The following is a 15,466-nucleotide window of genomic DNA, read 5'->3' on the forward strand; positions in this document are numbered from 1 at the left end:
CTTGTAATTTTAATTTTAGTCTCGTGCTGTTAACCAGTACTTGCCAGAAAACACATTTTCCAGTTTTCCCAAATCCCACTGTGCTTTCAACTGAGCAGCCTTGCCCTTAATATAAAGGGAGAATAGCAGCTGAGTAAGTCTACACCCTGTGTTAATTTGCATTTTTAATATATGCCATAATTTTAATTTCTTCTTTGAAATCACCATCTTTAATATCTGGATGCACAATAAATATTTGTGAAGTTAATCTAATTTTTCTCAAGATTATTCCTACTGTCCCTGAACACAAAGGACCATAAACTAGTGGTTATTTTGTAACATTGATCTTTTAGAAATAGGACAAGAGGTCTTTCTGATGCCAAATCTAGAGCAGCACTGTCTTCAGTAACATGTGTGAGATTAGCAATACTTAGTTGAGTTTTTTCTGCCTCCTTCTTATCTCCTGACTGAGCAGATGAAAACAGTTCATATGTTTTTGCTACAAGGCCTTGACCTTGCAGGTCCCCCTTTGGTTTCCTGACAATGGCAAGAGATTACCTTGGATATCTTTCTTGGACCTGCCTTATTGGCCCATATCCTTTTGTTGGGCAGCCTAGGCATTCTTTAGAAGAATCAACCCCCTGCTGTCAGAAATCGTAAGTTCACTTCTCTGGCAGAAAGTACCATATTTCTCACTGCACTGGACATTTTGAGATCTGATGCTTTTAGTGGCTTGTTCACAATTTCTTTTCAAATGGCAAAATTCAGCACAATTAAAGCATTGGGAATTTTTTTTGTTTTTATTATTTTATTTTATTTTATTTTATTTTTGTTTCTTATTTTTAATTTTTTTTTTTGCACTGGGCACTTTGATATCTGAGACCTCTAGCTATAGATTGTCCAATGATATTGGCATGATGCTCATGAGAGCTAATATCAGTCATGTCCTTTATCCGTGCATTCATTATTGCTGCTTGTTCCTTTAATGATCTAATAACTCTTTTACATTCAGAATTCACATTCTCAAGCACCATGGTTTTAGCAATGCCTCTCTTACATCAGGGTCTGGTATGATTTTGTTTACAGCTGAAAATCTGTGAAAAGGCCCAGCATTTTCCTTTCCTCTATGAGCATGATGGCTAGGGGTATGGTTGGAGTGACTCTTGGGCAGCCACTTCTTTCTTGCTGGGATCTTACCACATTGGATATTACCAAGTTGATGACTTGGCTGCAAAAGAGGTGTAGTTGGTGGTAGTATTCTAAAGGAAGCATTAAAGGTAGGCCATGAAGTCAACTCATTTTTTTTTTTTTTTTTTGGTTTTTTCGAGACAGGGTTTCTCGGTGTAGCCTTGGCTGTCCTGGACTAACTTTGTAGACCAGGCTGGCCTTGAACTGTCAGCGATCTGCCTGCCTCTGCCTCCTGAGTGCTGGGATTAAAGGTGTGCACCACCATTGCCCAGCTCAAACTCATTATTGTTTCCAAAGGTAGTGAAGGAAAACTCATGTGTAAAACTATCTTTTTTCAAAATTGTATCACTTTTTGTAGAACATAATCATCTTCAGTATTCCACTCTAGGTAGTTTCACTCAAGCTGGAACAAAGACCAACTCACTTTGTGCCAAGCTGAAGGAATGGAGGGACAAATGCTTGGTGCAGTTGGAGCTTTACCTTAAATAGTCACAGAACTGGAAATTTCCTATTTCCTGCTTTGCTGTCTTATGGGTGTACTAACTGAAGGAGACAAGAAAGCAGCAAAGGGGGGGAAAACCTGCTTAAGAATGAAGTGCTTCTAGTCAACACAGGATCTCTGCCAAAAAGAGGAAGAGTTAGTGATGCCAAGGCTGATTTGGGCAAGGTTATTTTGACTAATCCTGTGTTCACAGAAGTAGAAGGGAAAAAATTGCCCTTAGCAAAAGAGAAGAGAAACATTGGCATTTAGTTGTTTGTAGTCAGATGAAAAGAGGAGTGACCATTAAGCCCATTGTAGATGATGAATGAAGAATTCAGGTAAAATAGTCCTTTGGAGGAGCTGAATAGATTGCTCGGTGGTTAAGAGCAGTGACTTCCAGAGGACCTGGGTTCAATTCTCAGTACCCACGTGTCAGCTCACATTGGTCTGTAACTTCAGAATCCAACACCCTTGCACAAACAAAGACACAGTCAGAAAACCAATGCACACAAAAACAAAAGTAGACATTTAAGACTTCCCCAGAGTCTTGCACAATCTTAGTAAGTGACATGAACCATTTCCCCATTCCTCAACTTTGTTCCAGACTCTTAAAGCCACCAAGCAACATAGTTCTGTGCCATCATCATCAAATCAAATCAATTCTTATAAATCAGAGTACCGCCCGTACCAAGCAATTGATCTTTAACAATATTCATTCCCTTGCTCTATTTTGTTATTCAGTATTCACAGTTTCTTCCCTCCCCCATATTAACCATTCTACCTGCTGACCAGCATCTAGCATGGCTGTTCCCAGACCTTTTCCATCTTGAGGAATAATTCTATTTCAGGTAGCCAAGTTACGTTATATTTGTTTAACAAAAGTTGAACGCATTCTGCAGGAGACGATTGCCTCTTTAAACTGTTTCAGATCTATCATTGCTATAGGACACTACATTATCTCATCATAATCAATATCAGCCCTATCAAGTTCAGGCATGTGCTGCACCAGTACCGAGAAAATTGATGGTGATTTTGTAGTCCCAGGGCACCTCTCTTTTTGTGGCACTGTTAGTCCTGTCACCCTATACAGCCTTCCCTTACTCTTGGCTGCATGTACAAGGTTCTGCCCTGCCTAGAGTCTGTGGTGGCTTGAATTTGAAAGTGTGCAATCTGCCTTCATCCTGTGGGAAGCTCCTGCTCTCTTGCTCAGTCTCTAGCTCTGAGCCCCTTTGTCCTTCATTTTCTAGCATGAGTTACACCCCCAGAGCTTCCACATCTATCCACAACTTTTCTAATTGCACAGTCAGCTCTGCAAACTTTTCATCTGTTTTTTTGTTTCTCAGATTCCTTCATTTCCACTCAAACTTTTCAAACTGCTCAGTCATTCTCCTAACCTATTTTGAGACAGAATACAAGGAGTAGTAGTAGTAGGAGGAGGAGGAGGAGGAGGGGGGGTGGAGGGGGAGGAGGAGGAGGAGGAGGGGGAGGGGGGGGGGAGGGGGAGGAGGAGGAGGAGGAGGGGGAGGGGGAGGAGGAGGGGGGGAGGAGGGGGAGGAGGAGGAGGGAGGGAGAGGAGGGGGAGGAGGAGGAGGAGGAATAGAAACTATTCTTTGGAATAAAATTGAGAGAAAACCCAGTGGGAGCAGTCTTAATAAACTATTGAAATCCTGAAACAGAATATTCATCCCTTATTCTCTTTCTGGTTCCTCATGCATTAGTAATCAGATCTTCCATTCTGCCTACCCCTCATTAAGTGACACTTGTAGCCATACTTTTGGATACTTTATTTATGCTCCTATATCTACCCACCCTTCTCCACCCATGTCCCTTCCAATCACCTAACACTAAGTAGGTAAGAAAGAAGGTTAGAGGCAGTGTAGCCCTATTGAGGTTACTTCCTCTGCTGGATTAGAGGTGTCAAATTCCTTGGAAGTAAGTCTAATATCTCAAAATGTACAGAATATATGTTAAGGTGTGTTACAGCATTCTGAGTTTATAGGCTAATATCTATTGACTTTCAATCTCCAGGAATTAAAACCATATTCTTTTGGACATGTAAGACCTGCTCTTTTTAAATATACAAATGCTTCCAAACCCTGAATTATAATTTCTTAATAAAAATACAACCTTTTCATGCTAGAAACAAGAGTACTCTTTTTCCTTTTAAAATTGGACTGTGATCCTCAAATATTGATAGAATACTGAGGTCACAAATTAAGAGTAGTGAGATGTACAGGAACTGGACCTTCACCGCCACTGTGGTTTGGTACACCAGAACTGTGTCTAGACTTCAGAAAGGTTTCTAGGACAATGACCCATAACTGAGGTCAGTGTGAATCCATCCCTTAGAGTATGTTAAGCTAATCCATTTGAGGCAAACTTTAGCTCAGAAGATGAGTTCATGAAACAGTGAGTAGAAGAGTAGAAATATTTTGCAGTTATTTTTATTTTTAAAAATTAAATTAAATTTATTTATATATATTTATTTATATTTTTGTGTTTATATATTTTATATATTTTTTATTTTTATTTATTTTTTTATTTTGCAATTATGACTAGTCCCAAAACACTCTCATTGACTAATTGATGAAAAACAAATGAAGATATTGAGGGTCCATTGCCATTTTATTGAAACCAGAATAATTAAAGAAAGACATTACATATTACTAAAAGTAACAAGAAAATATAATAATTTCAACTACATATATAACACCACTAAATAATATTGATCTATCAATTTTGTGAAACAAATACTGGTGGATAGATTGGTTTAAATAATGGTAAAATCATCAAAAGGTAGATCATCCAGGCAAAAATCAATAAAGAAACCCCAGATTCTCAGTGTACAATTCATTCATACACTTGACTATAGAATATCCAGAGAATATTTCATATAACAGACTCAGAATGAGCACCCTTCTCAGCTATTCAATGGATTTTCTTAAAAAAAAAAAAAAGGCAAAATTTTAGTTCAGAATCAGTTATTTTTAAATATTGATTTATTTTTATTTTTAAAAGTTTTGTGTATGTGTGTATGTCTTCCTGTGAGTGCAGATTCCCTGGAAGACCAAAGAGGGTACAGGATAGTCTAGATCCAGAGTTACAGGTGATTGAGAACTGTGCATTCTGGATTCTGGGAACTAATCTCTGTAAGATCATTAAGTACTCTAACCTTCTCCAGGCTCTAGATAAAGATTAACTAATCCAAAAGAATAAATTTTTTTTTGTATGTGAAATAAAACCAAAAACCAATAGCAATGAAAAATAGAGAAATTACACAGATATATGGAGATTAGAAAATACATGTTGAATGAAGATTGGAGTCCATTACAAAAATCAGAATAGACATTAAAATTTTCTAGAATCAGATAAAAATGAAAGCTTTACAAGCCCTTATGATAAAGCTAAGGAAATTCTAAAACAACATTTTATAGCTGTTGGGCTTACATTCAAAATGAGAGAAGATGAATCAATAGTTAAGCACATATGCTGCTCTTCCAGATCGACTGGATTTGATTCTTAGCCAAGGGGTCCAATATCCCCATGTGGCTTTCATTGGCACTGGGCACACACGTAGTCTCCAGACATACATGAAGGTAAAATACTCATAGACCTAAATAAAATACAAATAATTTTAAAATTAAAAAATCATAGAAACAAGTAAATTAATGATGTTCCTTATAGTTTTAAAAATAAAAAGAGCAAAATTAAATTCCTACTCAGTAACCTGAAAGAGTAAGGTTTTCTGAAGAAACACTTGAAACAAAAAGAAAATAACATTAAAAAGAGTCAAAGAAAGAATTGTTTTATGAAAAGAGAAACATATTCAACACCCTTAATCATCAGGTAACTCCAAATTAAAACTACATTGAGATTCCTTCTCATGCTAGTCAGAATAGCCATCACCAAGGAAACAAGTGACAACAAATGTCCTTGTGGCTTTTGGGAAAGAAAAACTCTTAAATTTGGCTACTTGGAATAAAAACTTGCAAATCCACTTTATTAGTTACTATATATTTTTTTGCTGTGATAAAATTTCCTGCCACAAAACAAATTAGTTAAGTATAGGCGTATTTTGGGTTACAGTTTCAGGAGTGACACAATTAATAACAGTGGTGAAGGCATGGTAGCAGTAGTGAAACTTCAGATTGGCACACAGAAAGCCTATTGATGATGTTTCATAAACACAAAATGCAGAGAGAAATGAAGGGAAGAAGCACCAGACTATAAAACATCAAAGCCATCTCTCAGTGAGGTGGTTCCTCCATCAATGCTGTACTTACTAAAGGCCCATAACCTTCTCAAGCAGTTCCACAAGCTGAAGACCAGGTGTTTAAATACACATGACTGTGGGGAACATTTAATATTAAAACAATACAGTTATTTTGGGAATCAATATGGAAATTTCTTAAAAGACCAAAAAGAACATTCCAGGGCATATATATTTCCACTGCCAAATGAAGTCAGCTCCAAGTTCATGAATCTTTATACCCAAGTTTAGTATAGCGATAATTATAATAGAGATGCTGGAAACCACTTACATGCCTATCAAGAGATGGCTAGATCGGGATTATGGGAATAATAGGGCTATATATATGGGGATTTATTTATTTTTGGAGAGAAGGGAGTTAAGGCATGAAAAACTAGTCCATAAAATAGACAAAAGTTTCCCAAGTCTTGGGAAAAAAGTGGTCATCTACTTACAGGAAGATGCACTTATAAACTCACACAAGCAGGACTAGAAACTAATTACCCCGTGCAAATAGGATAATTAAAATACTAAGAATGAGGAAGGAAAACTGAAATCTGTGAGTACGCACAAAAAGAAGCCTATTACAATAAGTGTAGATAGCTCTATGATAATCTGAAAGCCAAAAGAAGTTGGGGTAATATAGTCCAAGGTCGGAAGAAACATAACTAGAGACAAGGCTCAGAATGGTTCTAAGAAGAATTGGAACAAACCCCAGTTAAACTAGCAACAGAGAAGTGTCAGAGTTACACTGTGATACATTACGTACAAGCTTTCATTCCTTTCTTCGTTCATGGAATGCCTTTAAAGTGAAACCAATTTTAGACAATTAAGTTTAAATACAGAAATTATAAAGATTTTCTTAATTTTGTAAGTTTATTCTGAAATGAAAGAAAAAAATCAACAGCAAGCGAGCTTGAAATATGGTTCAGTACTTTGAAGTGTGTTCAGCTCATTTAGAGAACCCAAGTTCTGTTCACAGCACCCAAGGTAGGCAGCTTACAACCTCCTATAACTCCATTGGAACCAATGACTTTTTCTGTCTTCCACAGGTACTGTGCTCACCTGTGTGGACCAAATACACACAGCTATACATAGTGAAAATAAAAATATTTTTTAAAAACAGAAAGAGATTCTACAGAAAACATACATGTTCATGGAGATTAAATAGTATTTTTAAATGATGAATATTATAAAATAAAGAGTTTCAAATATTATCAGAATCAAGTGATAGTAAAGGCATTAAGAGATATGTTTATATCTCTCAAAGATTAAGTTAAAAAATCATATGGTTATCAAATAAGCAATGAGTGCTATATATAAGGAAGATCTTTGAAAAACAAGAAATCAAACACTACACCAGGAGGAGGAAAGAAATAATGGAAATCAAGATGAAATAAAGTACAACAGATAATCATATTTGTGATACAAAGAGTTGATATTTTGAAAAATTAAAATTGGTAAATATTTAACTGAAACTCAAAGAAAAACAAGATTTTATTACTAATCTTAGATACAAAAAGAGGATATTACATCAGAGAGTATTGAATCCAGAGGATCATCTGTGATTTAAGAAAAATTCAAGATTCAGAATATAGAAGAGTATAGAAGAATATATTCAGAATATAGAAGAAATGAAGTATTGATCTTTTAAGATAGAACTAAGAGGCTATAAAGAACATAAATAATTAACAAAAAGTAAAATTGATGCAGTAAAAAAGATTCCCAATAGAGGGAAACCCAGCACCAAACGGATTCATCCCAAATTTTATCAGACTTTTATAGAACTAATATAAGTTATTCCTCATTAGGTGGGAATGAAAAGAGCACTTTCAAATTCATTCTAGGAAGCCATTACTAGCTGGGTTCCAAAACTGTAGAAGGATACATTAATGACTATGGTCCAATATTCTCTTGAATACGGATACAAATTATTCAAAAACATTTTTATTGTGAATTTTCCAATTTATTAAATTATCATATTTGATGATCAATTAGGTCATTCTAGAAGAAGAAGTTGACATACAAAAATCTCAACAAAATATAGATCACATACATGGAGTAAAGAGCAAAACTTACATGATCTCTTAAAATAAGACCAAAAATATTTGACAGAATGTATTATGATGGGTAAAAAAAGCCCTGAAGAAACTAGGTATTACACTTCATAGCTCAGTATCATAAAACATATATATGAATATCCAATAGGTAACATGATACTTAAAGTAGAGGGACCTAAATTCTTCTAAAATATTGAATCATATAAATATGTCTCCTTTTATTGTTTTTACTCAATGTAGTATCTCACATTTTAAACAGAAAAAATAATGTAAGGAAAAAAAGAAGAGGGTTTAAAAATATGAAAGCAAGATGTCAAATGATATCACTTTGCAAAAGACATTATTTTATACTTTTAATACCCTAAGAACTCTACCAAAACTCTCAGCTCAATTTTGCTGGATAGTTTTATGCCATCCTGACACAATCTGGAGTTGTCTGAATGGAGGGAACCTCAAATGAGAAAATGCTTCAATAAGACTCAGCTGTAGGACATTTTCTTGATTGACCGGGGAAGGCTAAGCCCATCTCTGGGCTAGAGGTTTTGGACTGTGTAAGAAAGCAGTCTGATGAAGCAAGGAGGAGCCCCTCCATGGCCTCTATGTCAGTTCCTGCCTCCAGATTCCTTCCCTGTTGGAGTTACTATGACCCCTCCTTTCAATGATGGATTATGATGTGGAAAATGTAAGACAAATGAACCATGTCCTCCGCAAATTTTTGTCATGATGTTTCATTATAGCAAATAGAAATCCTAAGTAAGACACCATTAAACAAATATAGCAAAATATCAGGATAAAACATCAACACACATGAAATTCAAATTCAGCCTTCTATTTTCTGCTTTCCACAGCCATAAGTCTCCTTTATATCTTTAAGAAGGAGGCATCTGAGGTACAGAAAGAGCTTGAGATTGGGCAGCCTAGCTCCATCTCTCATTGGCTGTTCCTTGATCACAGGATTTTAAGCGCTTATCAATTTTTGCATACACTGCTCATCCAGTGATCTCAGAACACGCAATACCTCTCTGTTGATTCTGCCTTGTCTGTGAATTAAGACGACACCAGGTATTCTCCTGATTCCATCTTCCCAGGGTTTGACGTCTCCCAACAACCGTATTTGACTAGTTTACTTATACAAGAGACAAAGTCAGATAAATACTTGGGCTGAGGGAAGAGTAGCCTATCTCCTTGTTCCTAATCATCATCACCACTACCTCTCCCCCACCACCACCCCACTGCCACCACCACCACCACCATCAGAATTAGCACCAGCACCACCAGCACCAGCACCACCACTACCACCACCACCACCAGCAGCAGCAGCAGCAGCAGCACCACCACCACCACCATCACTCTACCACCCCACCACCATCCCTACCACCCCACTCCCACCCCACCCCCTCAACTCCCCACCCCAACCCCCCCACCACCACACCACCATCACTACCACTACCACCACCATAACCTCCCCACCACCATAACCACCCCACCACCATAACCACCCCACCACCATCACCACCACCATCACCTCCATCACCACCACCACCACCCCCCACCACCCCACCACCACCATCACACCACCACCTCTGCCACTCTTTATATACCAATACCCAGTCTTTTGACACAGAAATCTGGCCTGTAATCCCATTCTCAGGACCAAAATATTTAAGAATAGATATGACCAAGCAAATTAAAGATTTCTACCAGAATTCTATAAAATGACAAAGTAAAGAAGATATTAGATGCTGAGTTAAAAGAATTTAAATGACGATATTGCCTATAATGATCTATAGAGTCAATGTTATACATGCTAGAAAATGTTAATTCTTCACAGAACTGTAAAAGACAACTTTAAAAAGTACATAAAAGTACAAGAACCATGGGTATCCAAATTATGCTAAGTAAAAACACTGATGATAGAGGCATTACAGTATCTGATTTTAAATTATATTATCTGTCTAGTATAGTAACAGTGTAAGAATGGCTGGGAGAGGTACATTCTAAAAATGTAATAGAACACAAGATAAAGAAGTCATCCCAACCACATACAACCTGCCGATTTTGACAAAGGTTCTCTAGGGTATGTTGGAGAAAATGTAGCCTCTACTGTAAGGAATTCTGATTAAACTGGATATTCACAGGTAAAAGGGTGAAATTAGAAAATTGGGTGAATAACTTTAATGTAATACCTGGCCTGCTGAAATGATGCTAATGCAAGAAACAAAGCTACAGAAAAAAGTGATGACCTCCCAAAGTGTGACTATACAATATGAGGGAATCACAGCGAAGATAGACAAATAGATCTTCATTTAATATAAAACTACAAAGATCCAAGCAGCACACAAAGAAAAGAAGAAGAATCACAGACGGGGAGAAAATCTTGTCAGATTACTTGTTTTTTCTTTCTTTTTCTGTTTTTTTTCTGGACAGTGCTTCTCTGAGTAGCCTTGGACATTCTGAACTCTCTTTGTAGACCAGGATGGCCACAAACTCATAGAGATCTGCCTGCCTTTGTCTCTGCCTCCTAGAGGGCTGAAATTAAAGGTCTGTGTCACCAATACCGGCTCAGATTTCTTCGACTATATAAAGAACTAAAAAATTGTAAAGAAAAAGTGTAGGTCATCTGATCTATAGATTGGTAAATTAACTGGAGACTCTTTTTTAAAAAGTATAAAGAGTCAGAAAGATGTGAAAAGTGTTAAAATCTTTAGCCATAAATAAAAGTTAATTAAAAATTACATAGGAGTTTTAGAAAGACTACATCCTTAATATAAAATACAGCAAATCCCAGCAAGAAGACAAGGTGCAAAGGCAGAAGGAACTTTTGTATATTGTTAGGAGAAAGATGGGAAATGTAGGAAGTTAGAATGGTTACCATGGAAACACAAATGTTTCTCAAGAATAAAAACAAACAAAAAAATAGATGATGATAGACAGACAGATAAAGGTCTTGCTGGATTCAATTGTATAGTTTCTAGGTGTATACCTAAGGAGCCTAGTGTCAGGATATGATAGAGTTATCTGTAAAACCCATGTGTTTCACGGCATTCTCAACAATAGTCATACTAGAGACTCGGCGTCGGTGTGTTCCGGTGATAGGATTGCTAGATTTATTCAGTCATAAAGCAGAAAAGAATAATATCATCATTATATATGTAGAATATATTTATATATTTAAGAATTATTATATATGTAGAATAAGAATACATAGTATGTAAAATATATGAATTTATAAGGCTAAGAATATGTAAGAATAATAAAATTTTTTATTTATGTAGAAATGGGGGGCATCTTATTAAATGGTATAATCTAGACTCAGAAAGAAAAGTACTCCATATTTTCTTTCAGAAGTTTGATCTAGAAACCAAAAGAAATAGACTAGAACTATTTGCAAGGAGGAAGAAGAGCTTATGAGGACTATAGGGGTGAGTATGATGAAAGTATCTTATATAATGTATGAAAATGTCACAATGAAGTAATTCACTTTCTAGAAATTATAGTGGGCCTCTGTAGTACATCATACTGAGAAAGTATGATAAGTTCATGGGAAGAGTACATATTGGACCTCATACTTTAGGCTCCATTACATTTGTTCCACGCCATAAGGCATTTCCAAGAACATCTTCATGCGTTAGTCTTATGCCACTCTACCTCTCTCAAAGGCTTGGAAATATTTTGAGTTTGATGTTTCCAAAAATATGTCTTCTCCCTCCATGATGAAGAGGAACAAGAAAGGATACAATATCCCCTCAGCTTTATTTATTAAGAACCTCTTTTAGTCAAGCATGTAACCAAGAATTGGAAACAACAAATTAAATGAAGGACATTAATTTGGCTTGTTCAGTCTATCTGGACTGGAGTGTCCCCATTAGCCACACATCTGTATGTGTCTTGTTCAGTCTATCTGGTTTGTTCAGTCTATCTGGACTGGAGTCTCCCCATTAGCCACACATCTGTATGTGTCTTCTGTAGGTTATTCAGCCTCTCTGATGCTCCCTTCTCCTATATTTAAAATGTGTATAAATTCTATTTTTTCAAAATAGAGAAAAGTCAGATAAAAGATGGAAATAATTTACGATGGTTCTACTTATTCCTATGAATAAATAGTAGACATTGACTTAATTAGTGCTCATTTCCCTCCTGTTTGAGGGTTTTAGTGATTACATAATAGGCTAATGGATATGAAATTGCTTTAGTATTTTGAAACAGGATGTTGTGATAAAGTAGGAGTCAACATGCCACTGCTCTTTCCTCCATAAGTTTAAGCCCAAGAGGCAGACACTTTAAGATCAAAGTAGCAATTTAATTACTGATAAAAGCTTAGAAATGCTATTTTGATGTGGTTCTCAATATTTTATTCTAAAATTAAACTTCGCTGCTTAGGAACAGGTACATTTCAAGCACTCAAATCTTACCCACTGGGACAGATTACTTGCTGCAACATAGAGAGCAAAAAAGATGAATGCTTTGTTGAGAGAGAGAGAGAGAGAGAGAGAGAGAGAGAGAGAGAGAGAGAGAGAGAGAGAGAGAGAGAGAGGGCGCCCCATGAAGACCATTGCTACAATTATGTTTTAAAACTCACTCATTGGGTAAGGAAGCCCAGCCACCAATGGGAAATAAGATAGTGGTATTTCTTTACTTTCTGTCTATGAGGAAAAAAGACAAAATTCAAAATAACCATCTCCAAGTCTTGTACATGTTTGGGACTTCTCTTCTGCTTTATGTTTCTACAATGTATGTGTATTTTCTTGAAGACTATTTAGAGCTTTCCTGTAAGTATAATAGTAAATCTATCAAAAACCTTGGGATAGAGAAACCTATATTTACAGAATTATATGCATTATATAATATATTTGTATATAAAGTATACTCTGTGTGGCTTCTGTCAGCAAATGTACAAAATAAACTAAAATGTAAAGAGAAAATTTCTTTAAAATGATAGGTATAACCATTTTTTTGGTATGATTATGCATGATCATTATTATGTTTTTCTGCTTTTCAGTAATTGCTAATAATTTGGTTTTTTAAAAGTTGACACTGCCTTCCACACTGTGAATAATAATAAGGTATGTGAACAGCATGTGGCTGCTTTTTATACACTAGGGAAATTAGCACCTTGGAATCTGAATTGAATATTTTCTCACTGGTGCTTTGCTGAGAGCCTTGCTGTAATGTGTTTGTTGGTTTTTATTTAGTCATAGAGAGTTCAGTTTTTGGAATATTTGTTTCAACTAACTGCCTCCGCACCTCAGCGTTCCTCCTCCCTGTCCTCCTCTTTCTCGTTCTTTCCCTCTTCTTATTTGTCTTCTTTAGAAAGTTTAGTTGGGAATTTTTCTTTACTGTATTTTTTTCTCAGAACACTGATAGTTTTTATTTTCTATTTAAATTTTTTTATTATTTAGGATGTTCATTGGTATAAACGATTACTTCACAAAGACATTATCACACACTCTATGCAATAATTGGTCCTTGCCTCACCTTTACCATATACTAAATTTATGCAGTGATTGGTATTTATTTCTTAATTCTTAGTTTGCTTCATTCCAGTTTTTTCCCTAAGAAGAATTATACCTTAAAAATTATGTAGTATTATGTGTTTTGAAATGCGGCTAGTTAAATCTCACCTGTTTGTTTTAGAATGTAGCTTAAAATTGAAACGAGGGGGACGTACTCTGCAGAGAGAAGCCCACATGCATTTGTCAATCTTCATTACAGCATCTTCAGCAGTTTCTTTGTCTCAGTCAATATTATAGTATTTGCCATCTTGGAGAGGCACCACTTGAAGTGACACCTAGTGAAGTCTATGATACAACTGATCTTTCAATTATTAACAATCTGGAATGCAGCCGGATTTCAAGTAGGAAAGTTCGAACTGAAAACTTCTCTATGCAAAACTGGATGTTTTCATGAACAGATGGGAAAACAAGGCTTTTAGGAGAAACGTGTCACTGATGTTGAGATAGTCTCCCAGTACCTCCTTGGATTAAGAAATATTGCCTTTTTCTTGAAATGCACTGATTCTTTATGTGTTTGTATACACCTGGTCAGATGCAAAAACACATCATCCTGATGATGCCTTGAGGACTCAAAATTTATTCCATAAGATACACGCTTTCACATTCAAAAAGTAACTTCTTCTATTCTAAAATAATAGTAATTTGCAATATATTAATGCCTTTGTTTAGTTGGCAATTTTACCACTATTTACACAGGTTCCTTATGACTGTTACAATTGAGCAAGAACAAAACAGTTCTAAAGTGTAAGTATGTAGAGTCACTATGTTTCTTTTTTGCTTAAGTTATGTGATTGGCAACAACTTAAGAATTTACCTTTAGAAATATATGCTAATAAAATACAAACTATAAAAGAATGAATTTTATAATTTTTAATGTTTTAATGATGCAAAAATTGAGATATGGGCATTTATCTGTCACCACTACATAATATTTATAAAATGATAGTTCAAAAAATTCTGGAAATTTGGTACATGTTGACTTTATTTTGTGTTTTAAATGATTTTTCCAATGCAAAACTGAACCCTTTTAAAAACACATTCACTTCATTTACCTGGATTTCAACTTGAAATTTCCCAAAACTTTTAAATTATACTTAAAATACATTTTTACTGAGGTACACCTTAAATATCATTAAATATTATATTATAAAATCTTACACATATTTATATTATATATGCTGTATAGCACATATGTATTATGCATGTTATAGATGTGTGTATATTACATATATATATGTAAGGTTGTATAAAGGGCATAGACTTACATCATACTTACTTTAAGGTCATGAACATCATGGTACACTATAATTCTCTCTTATGCCTCTTTCAATCATCATTTACACAACCACATTTATTTATTAATTATTGTTTTTGGACTGGGTCTTTATTTATAGCAGTGCTGGTTTTGAAATTAGGATCCTTCTACTTCTGGATCTGAAGTTCTAGGAAACACAAGCTTGTGCTACTAGGCCCCATTTAGTTACACCATTTTAAATACAGGTCTCTCTCTTTCTCTCCAAAGATTACATATGCTCATTGGCTTATATATGAGTGGAATAATTAGCCATGTATTGTATTTCTTCTTGTTCCTTTTATTCAGCATTATGCCTTTACGTCATCTATATGTTTCATGTAATCACAATTTGTTCATTTCCTTGCCATTCATTTTCTGTCAGTAAACTATAACTTATCAATACACTTTATTGTTAGTGGGGAGTTGGACTCTTTCAAACTCTTCTTTCAAAGTTACTTTTAAACATTCTTGTAAAAAGGTTTTGGTAGACATAAATGCTAATTTTCTTGTTGTGTGACTATTGGTGATCATATGACCACACATGACTTTTTAGCGTCAGTGGACATGTCTCAATACCTTTCTAAAGTGCTCTGTCTACTTACTTCTCTGTCATAGAGGTGTATAAGTTCAACAACTCTACTTCCTTGATTTGTACTTACTCCACACCCATCAATTTCCTTGTGTCTGTATCAGTCACTTTTC

General features: G+C 35.5%; 1 pseudogene; it reads left to right on the forward strand.

Moving 5' to 3' along the window:
* The first annotated feature begins 522 nt into the window (after positions 1-522).
* Positions 523-1,977, forward strand: LOC127198776 (eukaryotic translation initiation factor 2 subunit 3-like; annotated as a pseudogene).
* Positions 1,978-15,466: the final 13,489 nt, after the last annotated feature.

Source organism: Acomys russatus, chromosome 2 (genome assembly GCF_903995435.1).
Source record: "Acomys russatus chromosome 2, mAcoRus1.1, whole genome shotgun sequence".
In the NCBI taxonomy this organism is placed as follows: Eukaryota; Metazoa; Chordata; class Mammalia; order Rodentia; family Muridae; genus Acomys; species Acomys russatus.